The following is a 23,120-nucleotide window of genomic DNA, read 5'->3' on the forward strand; positions in this document are numbered from 1 at the left end:
GGGAAGCCCGGCCGGCCTGACAGCCAGGGGCTCCCGGGTGGGCGAGCTCGGCTCCCACCACCTCCTTTCGCTCCCGCACCTTACTCTGGCGGTGTTCCGGAGTTGGCCGCCCCACCCCCACCCCCACCGGGAATCCTCTGAGTGAACCAAACCCACCCTTCGTCCCATCACAGGCCCTTGCCCACGGTATCCACAGGCAGGGTTTGGAGGCCGTGCTCAAAAAGCTTCCGCTTGATGGCACTGTTGCTCCAGAAATGCCAACCACCCTTGCGAGCGTGGCCTCTCCCTCCGCCCTTTGTGGATCAAAAAAGGCCCAGGGAGGCCCAAGAGCCATCCAGGCCCTGCAAGTGGGGTTGGCTCTACTGGTCTACTGGGGTGTTGCTCGGAGGTGGTGTCTCTCTCCCCTTCGGGGCTTCTCGTGGGCAGAAGGCCGGTACATGTGCGGACAGCCAAAGGGATGCGTGTGTATCCGTGGCTCCATCTCCGCTTCGCTCTAGTCCACACTTCCTGGCGACCGGGGACCCTGTTTATGTCTGCGCACTTGGGGACCGCTACCCATACGGGTCTTCTCAGGCAGAAGCCTAGCTCTCTCAGGACACTGATTCAGAGCTCGAGGTGGCACGGGGACCCGCATGTCCCCTCTTGTTGCGTGGTTGTCTCTCTCCTGCTCTCCTCCAGCTACCTCAACGGGCCTAAGGGCTCCGGAGCAGGCCCAAGAGGGGCTAGGCCACGGGGACAGCGGGAGGAACTGACAGGGACCCGGGGAGCTGGGGTGGATTGTTCCTGCTCACCTCCAGGGGGGCTCGGGAAGTCACTCTGCCAGCGAGTGCCCTGGGGAGGTTGTGGTGGTAGGGGTCCTGGGCAGTGGGGGGCGGGGGTGGGGGAGGATGTGCGCGTATGCGTGCGGGTTTGAAGTCCATGGGACAGGTGCAGAGCTCAGTGTCTCCATCCACACAGATACAGGACCTTGGTGAGGGCCATTAGTTCAGCGGACCCTTCTGGGAAGCTCTCCACGGGAGTGTGTTCCGTACTCTACCCTCAAACCCCGGACTCGTTCGCACCTATGTACTTACGTATTTACGTACGTAAGGGTGCGCGTGTGTCGTAAGGAGGTACGTGTACCAGGGACACACGTGCACTTGCGTATGTGTGCGTATGCGTATATATTCACATAGACCGTTCCTTCTCTCGTACTTTTCCCCTGTGAGTGCGTTGGAGGTGCCACCGTGGAGGGAGATGTATTATCCCAGTCAAGGCAGAAGCCCTCACCGGTGCACCGTGGCGGCTCCTCACTTGTGCCTCCGCCTTGCGACCCCCTCCCTGCAGTGGGAAAGACGTGGGATTGTTGTGTGCGCGCGCTCGCGGGCTTGAATGCAGGTGAAAGCAAGCCGACGCACAGAGGGCCGTGTCCATCTCGCCTGCTCTGGGACCCCACCGGGCTGACGTAGCAATGTAGGCTCTTTTGCGTTCGTTGGCTCTCAGCGTTGTAGGTCCCCTGGCCTTGGTGTGTCTGTGCAGAGTCAGGTCCTGTCCTGCTAGATCCTCTCCTTTTCTTTTGCGACCAGCAGCCAGGGTAGAGTGCCCTTGTCTCAGCTGGGGCGGGGTGCGGGATGCTGGGGGGAATGGCGGGGAGCAGGGAGGAGCCTGCCTTGTTTCACCTGTCCCTTGTCTTTGGACACTAGGGCCCTCTCTTCTTTCTGCCTCCCTTCCTCCCTGTCATCGATGGAGGCGCCGCGCGCCGAGGCGTGCAGAGTCGTAGTTACCCAGGCGCCAGGTGTGCGTGGTGGCGTCACCGGGGTTCGTTTTCCGGGCTCGGCGTCCACCCGGAGCAAAGCTGTGGGGTAGCTCTTCACTCGCACCGACTCCCCCCCGGTCCCAGGACACAAGGCCTCGTCCCCGGGAAGTCAGTGCAGGGGAGCTGTGTGCGGCCAGGGATGGGAGAGCTTGGTGACTGCTTACCAGCCCGTCATAGGAGCTGCCTGTCAGTGGAGGGTCTGCCTTTCCAGTTGCGGTGGAGGGCGCGGGCTTGCCAAGTTACCCATCGCTATCCCGCCACAGTCCCTCGGGTCCAGAGCCGAGGAGGAGAGCTCTGCGGCTATAAACGCTAAGGTGATGGCTGTGGTTCCCACGGAAGACAGATTGGTGGTGGGGGGAGGTATGATCCAGGTTTGACCCGACACGGTCCTTCCTGTAAGAGCTCCTTCCGTCCGACACCCGCGCAATTTCCAAAGGACGAGTGCGGTTGATTTTTCACACCCTGCTTTCCTCGGAAGTTTTGCTGGTCCCGGGGAGCTGGTACGAATAGTCGCCGAAGACACTGTCGAGGTTGCCTGGGCCGGGGCTGCACGCGGCCCGTTGTTAACCAGCAGCGTGGCGGTCCCTCACTGAGTGAAGGGCGTTGGGCTCTCTCTCTCGTTGCAGAGGAGGCAGAGCGCGGAAGGAAAGGTGGAGAAGGGACATCATCGGGGACGTCGGTCCATCTCTAGGCGCTGGTGTTCTGGGTGAGTGAGTGCTTTCTGTTCCCTTCCTTCTCCTCTTCCAAAAGGGTTTATTTCATCATGGGAAAGAGGCAGTGATTCTGGTATGTCGGCAAGCCTCGAGGAGGAGAGACTCCCAAGGTAGGTTCCCGGCAGCGGGGGGACACTGGTGTACTAGGCCGGAGTTTTCCGCCGTGGCAGAGAAAGGCTCTCGAGGCAGGTCGTGATTGTGGAGTGGGAAGGAAGAGATGCTTGGACGAGCATGTGGATCATCCGTGTACATGCGGGCGATCGGCACGTGGAAACTGAGGTCAGTGTCCTGCAGGACCGGGGAGAGTGGAGAGGAATTGGGCCCGAGCCAGGGCCTGGGGCGTGTGCACCTGCGACCGGGACCCAGATTGGCCTCCAGCTTCTGTGAAGCTTAACTGCCAGCGACGTGATCATTCGGCCGCCCACCTCACCCACGAGAAGCCGCGGTCTCAGCCCCAAGGGGGCACAGGCGGTTGGTGACCCTTTGAGGAGATCCAGGCCTGTTAGGCCTTTGGCCTTTTGTGCTGTGAGGGCAGGAGCCCCGTATGCCTGTTCCTCCCCTCGCCTCCTGAGCACCCTTGGGCCCAGCTCGCTCCACCCTGGCACTCGCCCAGGCCGGGAAGGCCATGGGAGGGCGCTCTTGCTGGATTATTGAGAGGTTGCGCCGGCTGGACGTTTGGGAAGGGGGATGCGGACGAGACTGGGTGACCCGTGAGATTGTGTCTCGCCAGGCACGGGCCGGATGTGACTCGAACTCTGTGCCCACACTCAGTGTGTTTCCCAAGGTCTTCGGCTTGGGAACCGATTGCTAAAGATACAGCTGCAGGTCCACTGCTGGGTGCCTCGATGGGGGAGTCCTCGCTTTTTTGTGGTGAAGGCGGCTTGAGAGGACCCCTCAGAGACGAGGCCACTCAGGGTGGCGTACAAGGGTTTGAGGCGCCCGCCCGTCCCCCGTCCCCCGTCCCGCGTCCCGCCAAAGTGGCCAAGATGTTGAGGCACCTTGCTTTTCGCCTGCCAGGTTGGAGCCTGCTTGGCATTTCTTTTTTTCGTCAGCGAAGGGCGGAGGGAGAGGACTGGGGAGAGGCAGGTTGCTGTTTCTGGTGCGATGCTGCCATCAAGAGGAACAGGTCCGCCAGTCGCCAGCCTCGCGGACCCTGTGCTGTCCCTTCCTGGGGAGGAGTGGCAGGGGCGTACAGTCGGGAACAAGGGCCCGGCCCGTGCCCCGGGAAATCAAGAGCTCCGCCAGCGAAGGGGCAGGAGGTGTGACCCGAGGCCTTAGAAGCTCCAGAGACGGGCACCGGGGGAAGGCGCTCGGCCCCCGTCCCTTCCCCCCACACACACACCCCCCCCCCGGCCCCCCTCCGCCGGTGCCTGGCTTGTAGGGTAGAGGAAGTGGAGGCTCCGGGACTCTGGCGGCCGCCATGTCTGGGCGGGACTAGAGGAAGCTGCTCGGTTGGAGCCCAGGCCAGGCCAGGGGCCGCCCTGGGCTGCCCCGGGGCCGCGGGCTTTTGGCCGCGTGCGTGCCCCTTCCCCTGGGAGTAAGAGCAGGTCCGGCCTGGGCAGGCCCAGGGCCCCCGAAGCCTCTCTGGGCCGCGTTGAGCCCAGCCAGAGTTGTGCTGCCATTGGCAGCAGTGGCGGAGTCCGGCCCAGTGCCGCTTTTCTGTCCAGCTCGGGGATGACGTGGGGAGCCTGGCTACCCAGTGCCAAGGGGGCCCGAGGCCCAGCGAGGGCTCGCAGTCGGAGTCCAGAGGGGAACGGCGCTCTCAGGACCAAGGAGACACTGCAGAAGGAGCCCTTCTCCTGAGCCAAGAATTTCTGCCATTTCCCGGGGTGTCCAGGATTCTGGCACAGGCCTGTCGTGTCCTGTCCCCAGGGCTCCCGGACCCACCTCCTCGAGAGGACAGCACAGGAGAGGAGCCGGGCCGAGCGGACCCCTGGGCCATGCCTTTGCAGACTTCGGCTTTGTCCCGAAGAGGCCCCGAGCCTCACTTCAGCGATGAGAAGGAAGGGCCCTGGCTTCCATTCAGCCCTGGCTCTCCAGGTCTTGACCCTGTGGCCCTGTGCTTGCGGCCGCAGCCCAGCGGGGAAATCAAGAAGAGGTCTCAAGACGCTGCCTAAGGCCCACCTCTGTTGGACTGAGCGAAATGCGCGCCCCCCCCCCACCTCCCCTATCACCACCCCTCATCCAGCTTGTCTCCCAAGTGCATACTCCGGGCACACGACCGTTCCTTCTAGACCCTGACTGTCCCCACGGGCCTCTTCTGGAGCAAGCCCTGCGGTGGCTCGTTCCTGCGCTTTGCCCAGCTCTTAACCTGCCTTGGGGGTCAGCAGGCTTGCGGGGCCGGGGGTGGCTGTAGCGGTGGTGCTGGTGGTTTGGTGGTAACGTACCGGGCGAGGCTTCGAACTCCAGGAACAGGTCTCCAGGCTGGACCCCTCCCTCCACACATTCCACTTGGCTTTCACCCCTCTTGGAAGGTTGCTGACACCCGCCCCCTGCCCCTTCTTTCACACTTGGGAGCCGGCCGAAACTCTGCCAACAGGCGGTCTCACGTGGGCAGAGCCCTTCCTTGGGGCCAGGGCCTGGCCTCCCTGATCTGACTGGTTCCCTGGCCCCAGGTGGTCTCAGTGTGCCCCCCTGGCTAGGGTCAGCGGCTGCCCCTGCGAACCTTGGGCCCCGTGGGAAAAATCTCCGGCGTCCCCCCCAGACAAGAGGACCCGGGTCGTCCACGACGAGGGAGGCCCCCCGAGGACCAAGGCGTCCCCTGGCTGCAGCGTGCCCGTGCCCGTGCCCGTGCCCGTGCCCGAGCCCGAGTCCGAGATAGAAGGCGGAAAACTTTGGCCCTCGATCCCCTCCCTGCGGACGGTGATGTCCATCTCAGCGTGCTGATGTTGGCCCAGTTGTATCCCGTCCCGAGTGGGTCTGGATACCCAGTGTGATACGGGACAGGAAGGGCCTCATGGGGTCCTGTGGGGCATGGCACCCAGACCCTCTGTGGCGGGCGCAAAAGTAAACGAAACACACCCCGAACCGGAAGTGGAGCTGGAACTCGGGATGTGCGGCCCGCCTACGTTGCGCTTCCTTGTCTGGCTCCGGGACCAGACACTAATCGGGAAATTCTCCGTCCTGTCTGCAGAATGCTGCCCCTGACAGGGTGGCCGCCTCCTCCCCCTTTCCCCTCTGCCCACGTTGCTGGACCCGGGGCCTCCGACGGGGCAGCGGCAACGGGTCCTGGGTTCCCCCGGGATCCCACCGGCGGACCTGGGTCCCGCAAGGAGGGCAGAGTTTCGGGGGCCGGACGCCCTGGATGGGGTAGCTTCAGCTCCTGGTTCCGGAACATGGCGGCTGCCGAGGCCACGCCCCCAAGGCTGGGAAGCCCGGCCGGCCTGACAGCCAGGGGCTCCCGGGTGGGCGAGCTCGGCTCCCACCACCTCCTTTCGCTCCCGCACCTTACTCTGGCGGTGTTCCGGAGTTGGCCGCCCCCCCCCCACACCCCCACCGGGAATCCTCTGAGTGAACCAAACCCACCCTTCGTCCCATCACAGGCCCTTGCCCACGGTATCCACAGGCAGGGTTTGGAGGCCGTGCTCAAAAAGCTTCCGCTTGATGGCACTGTTGCTCCAGAAATGCCAACCACCCTTGCGAGCGTGGCCTCTCCCTCCGCCCTTTGTGGATCAAAAAAGGCCCAGGGAGGCCCAAGAGCCATCCAGGCCCTGCAAGTGGGGTTGGCTCTACTGGTCTACTGGGGTGTTGCGCGGAGGTGGTGTCTCTCTCCCCTTCGGGGCTTCTCGTGGGCAGAAGGCCGGTACATGTGCGGACAGCCAAAGGGATGCGTGTGTATCCGTGGCTCCATCTCCGCTTCGCTCTAGTCCACACTTCCTGGCGACCGGGGACCCTGTTTATGTCTGCGCACTTGGGGACCGCTACCCATACGGGTCTTCTCAGGCAGAAGCCTAGCTCTCTCAGGACACTGATTCAGAGCTCGAGGTGGCACGGGGACCCGCATGTCCCCTCTTGTTGCGTGGTTGTCTCTCTCCTGCTCTCCTCCAGCTACCTCAACGGGCCTAAGGGCTCCGGAGCAGGCCCAAGAGGGGCTAGGCCACGGGGACGGCGGGAGGAACTGACAGGGACCCGGGGAGCTGGGGTGGATTGTTCCTGCTCACCTCCAGGGGGGCTCGGGAAGTCACTCTGCCAGCGAGTGCCCTGGGGAGGTTGTGGTGGTAGGGGTCCTGGGCAGTGGGGGGCGGGGGTGGGGGAGGATGTGCGCGTATGCGTGCGGGTTTGAAGTCCACGGGACAGGTGCAGAGCTCAGTGTCTCCATCCACACAGATACAGGACCTTGGTGAGGGCCATTAGTTCAGCGGACCCTTCTGGGAAGCTCTCCACGGGAGTGTGTTCCGTACTCTACCCTCAAACCCCGGACTCGTTCGCACCTATGTACTTACGTATTTACGTACGTAAGGGTGCGCGTGTGTCGTAAGGAGGTACGTGTACCAGGGACACACGTGCACTTGCGTATGTGTGCGTATGCGTATATATTCACATAGACCGTTCCTTCTCTCGTACTTTTCCCCTGTGAGTGCGTTGGAGGTGCCACCGTGGAGGGAGATGTATTATCCCAGTCAAGGCAGAAGCCCTCACCGGTGCACCGTGGCGGCTCCTCACTTGTGCCTCCGCCTTGCGACCCCCTCCCTGCAGTGGGAAAGACGTGGGATTGTTGTGTGCGCGCGCTCGCGGGCTTGAATGCAGGTGAAAGCAAGCCGACGCACAGAGGGCCGTGTCCATGTCGCCTGCTCTGGGACCCCACCGGGCTGACGTAGCAACGTAGGCTCTTTTGCGTTCGTTGGCTCTCAGCGTTGTAGGTCCCCTGGCCTTGGTGTGTCTGTGCAGAGTCAGGTCCTGTCCTGCTAGATCCTCTCCTTTTCTTTTGCGACCAGCAGCCAGGGTAGAGTGCCCTTGTCTCAGCTGGGGCGGGGTGCGGGATGCTGGGGGGAATGGCGGGGAGCAGGGAGGAGCCTGCCTTGTTTCACCTGTCCCTTGTCTTTGGACACTAGGGCCCTCTCTTCTTTCTGCCTCCCTTCCTCCCTGTCATCGATGGAGGCGCCGCGCGCCGAGGCGTGCAGAGTCGTAGTTACCCAGGCGCCAGGTGTGCGTGGTGGCGTCACCGGGGTTCGTTTTCCGGGCTCGGCGTCCACCCGGAGCAAAGCTGTGGGGTAGCTCTTCACTCGCACCGCCCCCCACCCCCGACTCCCCCCCCCCCCCCCCCCCCGTTCTCAGGACACAAGGCCTCGTCCCAGGGAAGTCAGTGCAGGGGAGCTGTGTGCGGCCAGGGAGGGGAGAGATTCTGATGTTTTATTTACCAGGAAGAGAGGGTTCTTTTTAGTGAATGTTCTGTGAGGTGTTTTCTGTGTTTGTCTTTGTTAGTATACTTGTGTTTGCTAAGTCACTCCTGTGTGTATCATCAATATCTTATAAGTATGTGTTATAGAAACACGTACTGTTGCATCGTTGGAGGCTACTACTTGATTTCTGAAGAAAATGATTTTAACATTATTAGTTAATATAGGGCCTGTTGCCCTCGTATTTTCTCTACTCAAACTAGGTTGATCGGTATGGCAGTGACGTATCATCACATGGGGCTTCTTTTTGTTGAGTCACTGACACATTGTAAAACTGATTTTGCTGAAATGTGTTCAAGTCTGTGGTTATCGTAAAATAATTAACTTTTTTTACCTTAAAGAAGTGAATTGTATGATACATTTTGCAGAGTCTGTAGTATTTTAACAGAATTTTTATGTATGAACATGTAATAGGAAAAGAAAGTTAAATCAACATGTTATCATCCCTTTTCTAAAATCTCACAGTGATGCAGAAACTAAACCCAGATCTAACCGAAGGAGGAAAATAAGTAAGGTTAATATAGCATAAATGGAATAGAGAAAAGACGAATTAGATAACTGATAGCTGGTTTACAGAATTACCATATGTTTAACTAGACTACATAAAGAAATTGTACATCACTAAAGTTAGTATTGTTAGTGGGAATCACGGCTTATCCAGAGTGATACAATTGTATATTCATAAAAGTAGCCAACAAATGGCATCATTTGGTGTATTATCAGAAGAATACAAAAACATATGTAGCAATTGATTATAAATAATTTAAATCATCACAACAGTTGCGATTGTTAGACCAAATGTCTTCCTTCATAAAGAGAAATTAATACCATTCCTTCTCAAGTTTCTCAGAAAAACGTAAAATCACGAAATTAAGGTCCATAGAAATGGAGCTATATACAAGGCGGGATAGGTTTATTTTTCAGAATTGTCTCCTGTGATGTTGGAGTTTGGGAAGTACAAAGTCTGTGTTACAGACTGGCGTGATGGAAGTCCATGGAAAAGTTCATGTTGCAGTTGAAGTTGTAAGGCAGTGTAGAAGTAGGTTTCCTCTTCCTTGGTGGACCTCTGTTTTCTCTTAAGGTTATCAACTGATTTGATGAATCGTACTTACATTATGGATAGTAATCTGTACTTTAATTATAAATGCTAATCTCATCCAAAATAGACCTTCAGTTCACATTTAGACTAGTGTGTGAGCAAATATGTAGGAGTCATGGCTTAGACATGTTGACACATAAAATTAACCATCACAGCATCTTTTGTCATTTTTTATGACCAGTATTATCCTAATATCAAAGCCAGACAAAAAATATCACAAGAAAAGTACAGACCAATATCTTGTTTGACTATCCGCATAAAAATTCTCAACAAAATACTAGGAATCCTCATCTAACAGCGTATTAGCAGGAACGTGTCAGAATAATCCCAGGAATGCAATGATGGATCCATATGTGGAAATTAGTATCATAGACACATAAATAGGCATAAATAGAATGAAGCCTAAAAACCACATAATCATGTCAATTGACGCAGGATAACCACTTGACAAAATATAATACCTTTGTTTTAAATTGTAGTTGATTTATAATGTTGTGTTAGTTTTCTGTGCAGTGATTCAATTACACACACACACACACACACACACATATCTCTCTTCTTTTTAAGATTCTTTTCCATTATAGATTATTACAAGATACTGAATATAGTTTCCTGTGCTGTACAGTAGGTCCTTGTTATCTATTTTGTATATAGCAGTGTGTTAATCCCAAACTCCTGATTTATCTCTCCACCACCCTTCCCCTTTGGTAGCGATACGTTTGTTTTTTATGCCTGTAAGTTCATTTCTGGTTTATAAATGAGTTCATTTGTATCATTTTTTGGATACCACATAGAAATGATAGCATATGATATTTGTCTTTCTCTGTCTGACTTCACTTAGTATGATGATCTCAAGGTCCATCCATGTTGCTGCAATTCTTTTTTATGGCTGAGTAATATTCCACTGTATATATGTACTACATCTTTACACATTGGTCTGTTGATGGACACTTAGGTTGTTTCCATGTCTTGGCTACTGTGAATAGTTCTGCTATGAACATTGCGGGGTACATGTGTCTTTTCAAATTAGAGTTTTCGTCTTTTCTGGATATATGCCCAGGAGTGGGATTGCTGTGTCATGGTTAACTCTATGTTGAGTTTTTTGAGGACCCTCCATACTGTTCTCTATAGTGGCTGTACAAATTTACATTCTCACCAACAGAGTAGGAGGGTTCCTTTTTCTGCACATCCTCTCTTGCATTTATTATTTGTAGACTTTTTGATGACAGCCATTCTGACTCGTGTGAGGCGACACTTCATTGTACGTTTGATTTGTGCTTCTCTAATAATTAGTGATGTTGAGCATCTTTTCATGTGCCTGTTGGCCATCTGTATGTCTTCTTTGGAGAAATACCTCTTAGGTCTTCTGCCCGGTTTTAGATTGGGTGGTTTGTCTTTTTGATATTGAGTAGTATGAGCTGTTTGTGTATTTTGGAAATTAATCTGTTGGCCTGAACTTTATCTGAACTAGAACAGCTTGACTCATGGCCGTCAAATACACGTTGTTCATCGGATTTAACCATTAAAGAATGTCCACTTTGAAGATAAGGAGTAGTGTCCCTTCCTGTCATGCCAATGCTAGTATGCCTTCAAAGATACGGTTCCCTTCCCAGAGGCCAGGATCATGCTGGCTCACTGTGTGCATGCTTATCTGTAACCTCATCTCTGTTGAAACCTTGAAGGAAGAAACCTGTTGTGTTTGTTACGTGTTCTTTGTTCTTAGGAGATACAAAATTGTGCTGAAAACCATGCTTCTCTGGGGTGCTTTCTTCCTTGGTGGAGGCTATACCTAAGAGTTATTCCTCAGCTTGCCACAAAGAAAACTCCCTCCTATTCCTCAGTATAGATTGCTTTGATTATTTGTGTCGACATTGCCTGGCATAGCCGAATATCCGAGAAACCCAAATCTACTTTGAACTAGCCCTTGGCACTCTGCAGGTGCTGTGGTGAGTTCCTCCTTCTATCTGGACTTCCATATTTTAAGTGAGGCATGTGACTTTTATTTGCGTCGTTAAGATCTGAGGATAACAGTACATTTCCTAGGTGAAAGGGACCTAGGAGTCATTTCCTAGGTAGGGAAAGCCTAAGGGGAACTTTGAAGTAAACTGGGTTGGGTGACCTTTTGAATTTGGCTTAAAATTGGGAAGGTTTCTAATATATAAAGTCTCAAGAAACTGTTTGACAAAGAGACTAAAAATCTGTCCAGCTCTGAAGAGAAGGGACACTAGCTCCTTCCAGCCGAACGGCATTCTTTGGTTTAGTGCCTGAGGATTCATCCTCAGGACATCTAGCAGTCCCAGAGGGATCACATTATGGCACCTTTTAAGTAATTGATGACTTGCATGGGGACGCACAGAATTACAGTCAGCCCTCCATATCCATGGGTTCCACATCCACAGATATGGACACACAGATATGGAGGGCCAAGTGTAACGGACGTGAGCATCTGCTGATTTTGGTATCCACAGGGGTCCTGGAACCAATCCCCGACGGATACTGAGGGCTAACCTTATTGAGAAAACTATACACTGAAAGAGGAGCATAAGTTGGTGAGCTCACAAAGGAAAGTTAGAGTCAACAGTTAGTTCTCTGAAAATATTCCGTACTTTTACACAGCTATGAATTAGAAAAATGTCAAAAACCTCTAGTCAAAATTTTACCGCTGACAATTTGATTGTCTTCACGGAGAATCAAGTCATGCAGTTCGAGAATCAATTCATGAAGGTCAGTTTTATACATTTATTTCTGCTTCATGTTTTAGGTTACACCAGGAGATGCCCAAACAAAGGTGATGGTGGTGGGTATGGTGTACCATTTAGTAGAGATAAAGGAGTTGGAGGAGGAGGAGGAGCAATTCCTGTGGGTAGAGGTGGCACTGGTAGAGACGGTGGTGGGGATGGCCCCTCACCTGCCTGTGGATGCAGTGGAGGTGGTCCTGGAATTTAAGAGCCCCCTGTGAGTCCATGCTCCTGTAATACAAATAGTCCAATGTTTAAATGCTTGCAATAGAATATGAAGCCCAGAATATACAGCAGTAGATGTTTGTGGGGTTTTTTAAAATCAAGTATACACTGCTTATTAATTTGTCAGCATTTGAGGGCTTAATCGTGCATGCAAAGGACTTGTATAGATGTTTGATGAACATTTTAAACACTACACAGTGACTACTGCTAGAAGAAGAGTTGGCATTCTCATCTAATCCCTAAGTGGGGCACAAAGGGTGTCTTATATAGCAGCAGTGACTGAGCTGTTTTCTACTGCCAGTAATTAGTTAAGTAATATCCATTTGCATAAGAATAAGGCTTATCCAAAGTTTTTCCTCTTTTTGGTTTGTAATGTAGGTATGATAAGTAGTTTCATCTCACTGTTTTAGAAGAGGAAACAAACTCTAAAAGTTTAGGTGACTGATCAAATGTCACATACTCATTTGAAGCATGATTAGGATCTGAATGTAGTTCTTCTCAGACCTGTTTCCATTCCCTGTCTGATGCAGCAGCTATCGGGGTGTGGAAAAGGGGAGAGAGCCCGGCTCAGCTCTCAGAGATGCGAAAAGGAAAGTAGGATTTTTTTTTTTTTTTAATGAAAGCTTTATTGAAAAGAAACCCAGTTTTATAAAGTGAAGCAGAATGAGGCCAGGAAAAAGCCACCAGACTGCGTCACTTGGAGTTCACTGGTCACATACTTCTTGGCAGAATTGTGGATACAGAACAATTTAAGACAAAACATCTAGTGGGAGTCTACTATATTAAGATAGTCTTCACATGCTGCACATTACCTCCGAGCGTAAGCTGTCTTGAGGAGAGTACTTAATCGGTTGTCAAGGGTAGACCACCTACTTAAGATTAACAAGCCCCCATGGGTACTTGCAAAGAGAATAGAATGTAGGTGGATCTGTGGAACTACAAAGTTTACAGGTTTTGAAATGATGATAGTCGAGATTGCAGAAGTATACAGAAAAATTAATCACTACTTCATATTCCCTCAAGACAGATGTCTTGACCCCCCACCCCGAATAACGATTTTAAGTGTAGAATGGGATCTTTTTGTCATAAATAATGTAGGTGGATATGTAAAGTTTTCATGTTTGAAACGATGGCAGTTGAGATTTGCAGACATGTAAAAAGCTTTTAGAATTTTCTTTTTGAAAGGGAATTCTGTGGTCCCAGTTTTTCAAATCATCATGATTTTCCTCTCAACAATTTTTGTTTCTATAATATATTCTGTCACAAAATCCATGGCATTTTTTTTAAAACTAATGAGCTCTTCCCCCGTATGGAAATTATGTATTTTTTTGAAAATCCTATCTGTAGAGTGGTTTAAACGAAAACAGATAATTGCCAGTAAGTCAGCTTTTGGTCACCTTTTCCTTCCATCGGACAAGATAATATGTGCTTTCATTACCTGGGTTTCATGCTGCAATTCTGTTCCAAGGTCTTTGAGTTTCTATTCCTATTTTTGCGGCTTGTCTTGAGTTTACGGTTGGGTTCTGAATTCTTCATTTTTCTGCAATGATGACCACTATAAATGTACACATAGTACACCTATCCCACACATAAATCATAAACTACCACATACTCTTTCCTTAGCTAACGTAATGAATTCAACAATTTATGGGTGGAAATGTGCCAAAATCTCCACATTTACAATGACTAAGACTCAAAATGACCCTTAAACCAAAAGCAGCAATAGGAAGCTATACTATAACACCCATTAATTCAAGATTCCTGTGAAAGATTTTACTTAGGTAACATTTGATCTAGGGCAGGAAATATCAAGTATGTAAGGAAAGGAACTTCTCAGGAACCTTCAGACACTCTAGGTACATGTTTCTTAGTACACATGAAACTGCCTTAATAGTAAATTATATCCCTAGTTAAGCACGGAATAAATAACTAAAGAACCTCTTTGGAGCAACAGTGTAGCTTCCACGACAACGTATGCCGAGGGAGCAAGAAACACGGTGTGATGGATGTGTTCCTTATTTTGACTGTGGTGATCATTTTTCAGGTGTAACATACGTCAATATTTATCAAATTGTATACTTTAAATAGAGCAGTTTACCTTCAGCCAATTATACCTCTTTCAGTAAAACTTTTTAAAGAAACACCCAGAACATAGGTGTCTGGGCCAAAGCAGCCAAGGAACAAAGTGGATAAGTAATCAGGGCAAAGGGTAGCCTCGTCTTGTTCACTGCTGGCCACGCTTGGCAATTATTTTCATTCTCATTTCAACGGGAAATCACTGGAGAGTTTCAGGCACGGGCCTGATATGACTTGAATGATGGATGGCACTAGAATCACACCTGTGTGAAACTGAATGCGACAGTGAGCTCCCTAAGTCCATGAGCTCTTAAGAGAAATCCACAAGTTTCCTTAAAGTTCCTGAAGTATCTGCTAATTTGTGTGTATGTGCACATGTGAGTTTTTTAAAATTAATTTCCACACTCTTCATCAGCTTCCCAAAAGGCCCTTGACCATAAAAATGTAGAAACTTTTCCTTTATTTGACCTATAAGTTAGTTGAAGATATGGAACCTGGAGAACTAAAAGGATTTATTCAAAATCAGAGGTGGCAGGTTGATGAGGTCATAAGGGGTTTATGATGCTGACGACCTCCTCTGCCCTGGTCCCCTCATCTCTCCGTGCCCCAACTGCTGACGCACAGAACACAATCGCCATAAGCAGCTGGCATGCAGCACATGAAGCCAATGTCTGCTGAACCCTGACCCACTTCCCCACATCAGCATGAAGGTGTGCCAATGATACATATGGTCCATAGAGGTGATCAGCCAGTACACATGTTGCAAAATAGGGCCGTATGACCCCCTCCTCAAAGTTGTACCATTTTCTAAATCACCTATGTGTGTATTACTATAAAAATCACAAAAGAACAATACATCATAAATCATAATAAGCTAGTCATCTTTCGGTATTACTCTGAGCCTGCCCTGTGCTATAGACCAAAAGAATAGCAGAATTGGCATCAACAGCTGTGGTTTTCTTCTTGTAAAGAAATGACAAAGGAGTTCATGTTTAATCCTTCCCAGTAAAGATTTCAGCTAGGTATAAATTAAACTGCTCAACCAGGAGGCATGATAGCAAAGTACCTTTCCCAAGGGACATTTCACATCATCCTTCAGAGATTCCAATGTAGGATGACAGAGGTCCTATCCTCAGCAACCCCGAGGGAACTAACAGGATCACCTGATATGCCTTCCTAGCTCTAGGGTTTATGAAAATATCAGGCTACTTTGATAGCTTCAGAAGGTCTCCGGTTACTGAAATAGCCCTGCCTTTGCTCAGTCTTGAGCATTAAGAACACACCTCTCTGGCACTGGTATAAAACTGGATTAAAACATTTCACAAAGTCATCCTGGTGAAAATGAAGGGGGTGAAACACAAAGTATACCTGGGAATTATGTTCCATAGCCATCAGATGTGAGAAATCAGTGCTCGTAAAATAATGGTCCTTTCTGGGCTTTGATTTAGACTGAGTTCAGGGGTATTGGAACTTAGCAAACAGGTTGATCTTTGAAACGCACGGGCAGACCTTTCCTCATCATCATAGTGAGCAATTATGGCAACTGAGTATACATGGACGCAGTGCTAACCAGTTACTAACCGAGGAAGTTGAGTGAGGGACCTGCTTTGAGAGAGGAGCCTATTGTACAGAAGAGGGTAGCAGAACCAAAGCACAACTGAAGCTGGTACTTACCTATCAGAAGTGGGAAATCAGTGTCTGATTTTTGTCTGTGCTTGAACTCTGGTTCCACACCAAGGCAGTGCACAAGCTGTTGATCATGCCCTTTGATTTTCTTACAAAACTGTGACCTGAATAGGAAAAAAATATATTTTTGAATACCTTTGCCACAGGTACAAATCAATTTCCCTAAATAAGGATTCAGTGTGAAAAAAAGGTAAAAAACAACAAAACCCACCAGTCTGTTTCTAGCTCTGTAAAAGAAACCCACCCAGCCACTACCTACCCTTAGGAGAAATAAGCCTAAGCTTTAAAATGCTCTGGGCTTTATACAGCAAACCCATTGTGATGTAATCCACTGTGACCATTTAGTCACTTCACACTGTAACTTGCTGGGACTTAGGCTTGAGGTCAAAGATACTGATCAGCCTTTCTGTTTACCTAACCCCTGCCCCTGAGGTTAGTGAAGCAAATAACCATTAGACCTACACCCACACAGAAATGTTCTCCCTCAGACTTACAACGTACTGTTTCCAAAAAGGAATGAGTGTCCTGGCACTACATGGCAAGTGATAGTTTGGGTTTTGTTCAGCACTGTCAGGTAGCTATAAACAGCTTACAAAACTGGACTGAGCTACATAAGTAAGGTACTCTGTATGGACCAGTCTGTACATGTATTCCAAAAAGATCCAGGCACACACACACACTTAAATGCGTGGCTAGAGCCTTGATTAATTCAAAGCCGAGAAGGTCTTTAAACATATCTTAGTTACGTAAATTGTCAGCGTAATTCTGGGCATAAACCCAACTAGTACCTCTTGAGTCAAAAGTGGAGGGAAAATGACTATTTGTCAGCGGCTGAATGACTTAACAGCATAACATGAATAAGAGGTACAGGATGTGTTCCTCACACAATGATCTGCCTGATCTCCATAGGGTTCCCCCACCTCTGTCCCCGTCACTCTGTTTAATCTTTAAGTTGTTTTTCAGGAACATGGAGCTAGTCTTGCTCAGTTCAAACTGGTCAAGACCAGCAACCATTCAACTGGGTCTGCACAAGTATTTTATCAGACCACTCTGCTCCTTTATCCCTGAGCCTCTTGCCTTCAGGGAGGTGGATTTGAGATTTGTCCTCCAGTGTCCTCAGTTGGCTGCCTTGTGAATAAACCCTTTCTCTGCTGTGAACCTTGGCATCTTAGTGTTTATTCTGCTGTGCATTCCGTTACACTCCCACCATCTCTGCCCTAAAAGCAGGGAATGGGTGAGAAAAGGGGCTGTGATTCAGAGCGTGAACCAAGGCTGGCAGTAGCCAGACAGCCTGTTCAGATAATCTGTTGGGGAGCAGAATGGAAGCCAGAAATTCTGAGGAGTTAGGGGCATCAGTAGGCCTGTTATGGTGCCCTGGGGTTGATGCAGAGACCATGGATATATTTTTTTAAGTGTTTCTTCTAAGGGTGATTACACTGGGGCCTGGATGTGGACAGGCGTGACTTCAGTCTTTTGTATTTGTGAAGATGGATTTTTTTTTCCTTAAAAAATAAGTAAAGATTACATTTCTCAATGGAAATAGTCAAGAAAAAGATCTCAACAATCAGTTGTTTAGCAACTAAATACAGTTGAGCCTTGAACAACACAGGTTTGAGCTGCACAGGTCCACTTATACACAAACCTTTTTCAGTAGTAGATGCTACAGTCTACATGATCCGAGGCTGGCTGAATCCACAGCTGCAAACAATGACATTGTGTAGATGCAGGTGAACCACATGCACAGAAGGCTGGCTGACTGCAAGGTATACACCGATTTTCAGCTGTGCGGAGCCCACCCCTCACCCGTTATTCAAAGGTCAGGTGTAGATGGATGTTACCCAGGAGCTTAGGCAGCTACTTAGACTGTTGTTTTTAAATGATGTTTATTTGCATCCCCCTCTCTCTCTGTCCTCAGGGAACAACATGCTGTGATGATACATGCCCCAAATTAATACTTTTCATCTCAATAGTTAACTTTATTTTCCTCTCTACACTACAGTGTCTCCATTATGCAAGCCTTACTTTGCATGAAGAGCATGTTCTTTTTTCAAAATGAAGGAAAACACAAATAAAGGTACCAGTGATGCAGGAAAAGCCTGCAAGTCACTGTGATCCAGGCACCCCCACCCACTTAGGCGGTGTAGACACCACCTACAGCAGTCCAGGGAAGGCCACGGAAGAAGAGCCACCGGCTCCCTAGCAGGTTCTTGGCAAAGAGCAGGAGGCGGTGGGACACAGTCAGTGCCTGCTCTTGGGAACTTGCTTCTCACCTGGGAAGGAAGCAGCTAAGCCTATCATAATCTCAGGCTTATGAATGATACAAACTGATGACATCTTTTGGGAAGTGTACTTGTTTAAACTTCTTTTACTTCTAAATAGTTTTGTGAATGGTAAATTTTTCACTTTATTATTGCATGACAGACATCATTTGCAAATATCATTTGCCCAATGGAAGGGAGGAAAAATAATTTTTTAAAATATTCCAGGTTCTTAGTTGGGGTCACTATAAGAAAAGAAAGATCAAAAATAACTAGAAGTTTATTAACATGTATACCATGCTTGTGACGCATGAGAGTCCCTAGAAATGGGAAACTCAAAAGTTTGGTTAGAACTTGATTTTACATAGTATTTTAGCAAAGGAACAATACATTTTTAGAGAAGTGATAATGGAAAAGAACCTTGAAAGTTCCAGGGCACCAACTGTGAGAAGGCAAATATATGGGAAAGTAATGTAGACAAAGGCCACTTGGTAGATCGTATGTAGATTCCTCTGGTGCCACTTCCAGGTTGGTAAGGGTCTAGTGTTTTCTCCAGGGAGTAACTTTTCTCCTTCCTGGTAGAGAAGGGGGGAGGGACACCTTTGAGAATTTATATCCTGCTTTTAGGTAAATAAGGGGAGGACAGGGAGCTTTTCTTGTATCTGCTTCTTCGTATTTGCCTTCATCTTAAAATAATCCTTATGCCAAAATGGCGCATTTTTAGGTGGCATATTCTGCCACCCTTTGTTACAAATACATTGTTTATATTTGGTTACTTATAAGAAATTTCATATGCATTCTGGACCCTGGACAAATCTGGAAAAAAATGTAGATCATTACATAGTCATACAAATTAACCAAGGGCAAAAATCTGTTATATAAATTTGTCTGCTGCATGTATATCCAGAATCCCACATCCTGTTGATCATTTATACATGTTTTTTTAAAAAAGCAGGTTAAATGACCAGGCTATTTATTATGTTTACTAGTTGGCAGTGGAATGTTGGAGGAGGCTCTTTCAATCATTTCAATCAGTCTCCTGTGCTGGGATTTTTTAAAGACAAACTAGGAATTTCAATTATAATATTTTAACTTAGAAGTTTTGAAAGAATTGATGGTTGCCTAACAGTATAGATCATAAAGGTGAATTTTTTACCTAAAATAATAACTCCATTTCCATGTGTGTGCTTAATAATATGAAAAAGCAAACCCCAAGCTTTTAGGATCTTTCTGCAAGTGATGGGAATAATAGTGGTTGATGTTTTTATCTGTTTATAGATATCTGAAATATGAGGGTCTGAAACAACGCAGCTTTTAAAAGAAATAAAAATTTAAATGTACAATCTATAAAGGAAGATTTTTAAATGTCATTTACAATACCATCAAAAGGAATAAAATACTGAGGAATAAACCTAACCAAGGAAGTCAAAGACCTGTACACTGAAAACAAAAAAACACTGAAGAAAATATTAAAGAATACACAAATGTATGGAAAGACATCCTGTGTTCATGGACTGGAGGACTTAATACTGTTAAGACGGTAATAATACCCAAAGCTATCTACACATTCCGTGCAATCACTATCAAAATACCAACAAAATTTTTTGCAAAAATAGAAAAATTATAAAACTCGTAAGGAATTTCAAGGGACCTCCAAATACTCAGTCTCTGAAATGAACAAAGTTGGAGGTCTCACACTTACTGATTTCAAAACCTACTACAGAAAAGTATTACACTAATCAAAACAGTGTGGTACTGGCATGAAGACAGATATATACACCAGTGGAGAAGACTAGAGGGCCCAGAAAATACCACTGTGTATGACCGAATGACTTTCAACAGGGTTCCAATAGTTCTCAATGGCAAAATACAGTCTCTTCAACAAATACTGTTGGGCCAACTAGATATCTGTATACAAAAGAAAGAAGTTTGATACTTATGTTATACCGTATACAAAAACTAACTCAAAATATATTAAAGACCTAAATGTAAAGGAGGGGAGGGTATAGCTCAGTGGTACAGTGCGTGCTTAGCACGCACAACATCCTGGGTTCAATCCCCAGTATCTCTATTAAAACAAGACCTAAACTGTAAGATGTAAAACTATACAACTCCTTGAAGAAAACGGGTCCAACTTACTTGACAGTGATTTTGGCAATGATGTCTTGGATATGACATGAGAAGCAAGGGCAGCTGTGGACAGGAAACGTTGCCTGCCATTCCAGTAAACAAAGAATGTTCCCCGCCATTTTAGTTCTACAATATTGACCTGGATCAAGCCATCAGCCACTGCCCTGAAGCTACCCCCTGGAGATATGCCCTGAGGGTAATTCAGGATGGAGAAAAGTATTTTGTGCACTGGATTACGACCCTAGATAATTAAGATGCATATCTAAGGAATAATTTCAGTGAGCCCAGATCCTTGCATATTCCCATACATAGCAAAGCACTAAAATCATTAACTTGAGATGTCTGTTTTTTGTGATTAGCAGTTATCTTTTGGTGTTCATCTAAATATTTTTTCCAGCAAAAAAATTCCTGTATATATCCTGGCTCCTCCCTTACCTCTTTGAGCAGTTCCTCAGAGCTGAGAGGCTGTCTCTCAGGCGATAATATCCTGGAATAAACTGAACTCGAAACTTTTAGGTTGTGTGCCTTTTTCTTTGGTTGACACAACAAGAGCAAAAATAGACAAATCAGACTACATAAGACTAAAAACTGTGAATCAAAGGGCACAATCAACAGATTGAAGAGATAACCTACAGAATGGGAGAAAATACTTGCAAATCACGTATCTGATAAGGTGTTATTATCTACTATATTAAAAGAACCCCTACAAGCTTAAAAACAAAAACCTGATAACAAATGAGCAGAGGACTTTAAATAGACATTTCTGTAAAGATGATATATAGATGGCCAAACAGAAAATGAAAAGGTGCATAACATCATAGATCTTTAGAGAAATGCAAATTTTAAAAAATATTTTAACACCTTTATTGTGGTAGGGTTCCTGTACAGTAAACTACAAATATTTCAGATACACAATTTGATGAATTTTCATAGATGTATACACCAATGAAACCACCACCATAATCAAGATAGCTCACTTGTCCATCACTCCCCAAGAGGTACAAATTTCCAATTCCCAAATAATCCCTTCCCACCCCCTTTAACCCCTGGTAACCATAAGTTTGTTCTCTATGTCTGAGTCTGTTTCTTTTTTTTTTTTTTTTTTTGAGATAAGTTCATTTGTGTCCTTTTTTTAGATTCCACATATAAGCAATATCATATGGTATTCTTCTTTCTGTTTCTGATTTACTTCACTTAGAATGACAATATCCAGGTCCATCCATGTTGCCACAAATGGCATTTTTCATTATTTTTTATAGCTGAATAGGATTCCATTATGTACACACACACACCCCAGTCTTCTTTATCGAGTCATGTGTCAATGGACATTTGAGTTGTTTCCATGTCTTGGCTATTGTAAACAGTGCTGCTGTGAACATTGGGGTGCATGTGTCTTTTCAAATTATATTCTCCTCTTGATATATGCCCAGGAGTAGGATTGCTGGATCATATGGTAAGTCTTTTCAGTTTTTTGAGGAATCTCCATACTGTCCTCCATAGTGGCTGTACCAATTTTACATTCCCACTGATAGTGTAGGAGGGTTCCTTTTTCTCCACACCTTCTCCAGCATTTATCGTTTGTGGACTTTTTAATGATGGTCATTCTGACTGGTGTGAGGCAATACCTCATTTGTAATTTTGATTTGCATTTCTCTAACAATCAGTGATGTTGAGCATATTTTCATGTGCTTGTTGGCCATCTGGATGCCTTCTTTGGAGAGATGTCTATTTAGGTCTTCTGCCCTTTTTTTTGATTGGGTTATTTTTTTATATTAAACTGTATGAACTATTCATATACTTTGGAGATTAGCCCCTTGTCAGCTGCATCATTTGCAAACATTTTCTCCCATTCTGTAGGTTGCCTTTTCATTTTGTTGATTGTATCTTTAGCTGTGCATAACCTTATGGGAGTTCCCTTGTGTGTTATTTGTTGCTTTTCTCTTGCTGATTTTAATATTTTCTCCTTATCCTTAATTTTTGTCAGTTTGATTACTATGTGCCTTGGGGTGTTCCTCTTTGGGTTACTCCTGTGTGGAACTCTGTGCTTCCTGGACTTGGGTGACTGTTTCCTTTCCCAAGTGAGGGAATTTTTTGGCTATTATCTCTTCGAACATCTTCTCAGGTCCTTTCTCTCTCTCTTCTCTTTCTGGGACCCCTATAATGTGAATATTGGTTGGTGCCTTTTATGTTGCCCAGAGTTCTCTTAAACCATCTTCATTTCTTTTCATTCTTTTTTTCTGTTGTTTGGTAGTGATTCCACTACTCTGTCTTCTAGCTCACTGATCCATTCTTCTGCCTCGTTTAGTCTATTCTTGGTTCCTTCTAGTCTGTTATTCATTTCAGTAATTGTATTCTTCAACTATGGGTATTCTTTATATTTTATAAATCTTTGCTAAAAACTTCCCTTTGTGTATCTATACTCCTGAGTTCTCTGAACATCTTCACCATCATTACTCTAAACTCTTTCTCAGATAGATTGCCTGTCTCCTCATCACTTATTTCTTCTGGGATTTTATCTTGTGCCTTGGCCTAGAAGATAGTCTTCTGCCACCTCATGTTGTCTGACTTTCTATTTGTATTTTTAGGTAGGTTAGTTATGTTTCTCGACCTTGGAGAAGTGGCCCTCTGTGGGAGACGTCCTATGTGTCCCAGCAGTACACTCCTCTCTTGTCACCCAAGGGCCATGGCCCAGCCCAGTGTAGAGTCTGGGCTGTGTTTGTAGAGTCCTTCCAGAGGCTTTGGAATTGTTGTTTTCTTATTTCAGGTATCTGCCCCCTTATGGATAAGGCTGGACTAGATACTTATGCAGGTTTCCTGGTAGGAGGAGTCAGTGCTTGCCCACTGCTGGGTGAAGCTTGGTCCTGGACCTCTGGTGGGAAGGGCTGTGTCTAGAGAGGCATTTGTGGCTCAGGAAGTCTGCTGATGGGTGGGGCTGTGTACCCACCCAGTATGTTGTTTGGCCTGAGGCTTCCAGCACTTAAGCCTACAGGCTATTGGGTGGGGC

At 47.4% G+C, this 23,120-nt stretch overlaps 2 long non-coding RNA genes across 8 annotated transcripts in view; one reads left to right on the top strand and one right to left on the bottom strand.

The window, feature by feature from the left end:
- LOC141576433 (uncharacterized) overlaps positions 1-23,120 on the top strand; it is a 75,746-nt gene that overhangs the window by 44,078 nt on the left and 8,548 nt on the right. For all 3 annotated transcript variants that reach the window (XR_012504839.1, XR_012504841.1, XR_012504840.1), the window contains one exon: positions 2,422-2,501. This is a non-coding gene — a long non-coding RNA (uncharacterized LOC141576433). The remainder of the gene's footprint in view (positions 1-2,421; positions 2,502-23,120) is intronic.
- LOC141576432 (uncharacterized) overlaps positions 11,729-23,120 on the bottom strand; it is a 69,552-nt gene continuing 58,160 nt past the window's right edge. For all 5 annotated transcript variants that reach the window (XR_012504834.1, XR_012504837.1, XR_012504835.1 and 2 more), the window contains 3 exons: positions 15,717-15,832; positions 13,405-13,506; positions 11,729-11,972 (listed from right to left, as the gene is read on the bottom strand). This is a non-coding gene — a long non-coding RNA (uncharacterized LOC141576432). The remainder of the gene's footprint in view (positions 11,973-13,404; positions 13,507-15,716; positions 15,833-23,120) is intronic.

This window comes from Camelus bactrianus, chromosome X (genome assembly GCF_048773025.1).
Source record: "Camelus bactrianus isolate YW-2024 breed Bactrian camel chromosome X, ASM4877302v1, whole genome shotgun sequence".
Lineage (NCBI taxonomy): Eukaryota > Metazoa > Chordata > Mammalia > Artiodactyla > Camelidae > Camelus > Camelus bactrianus.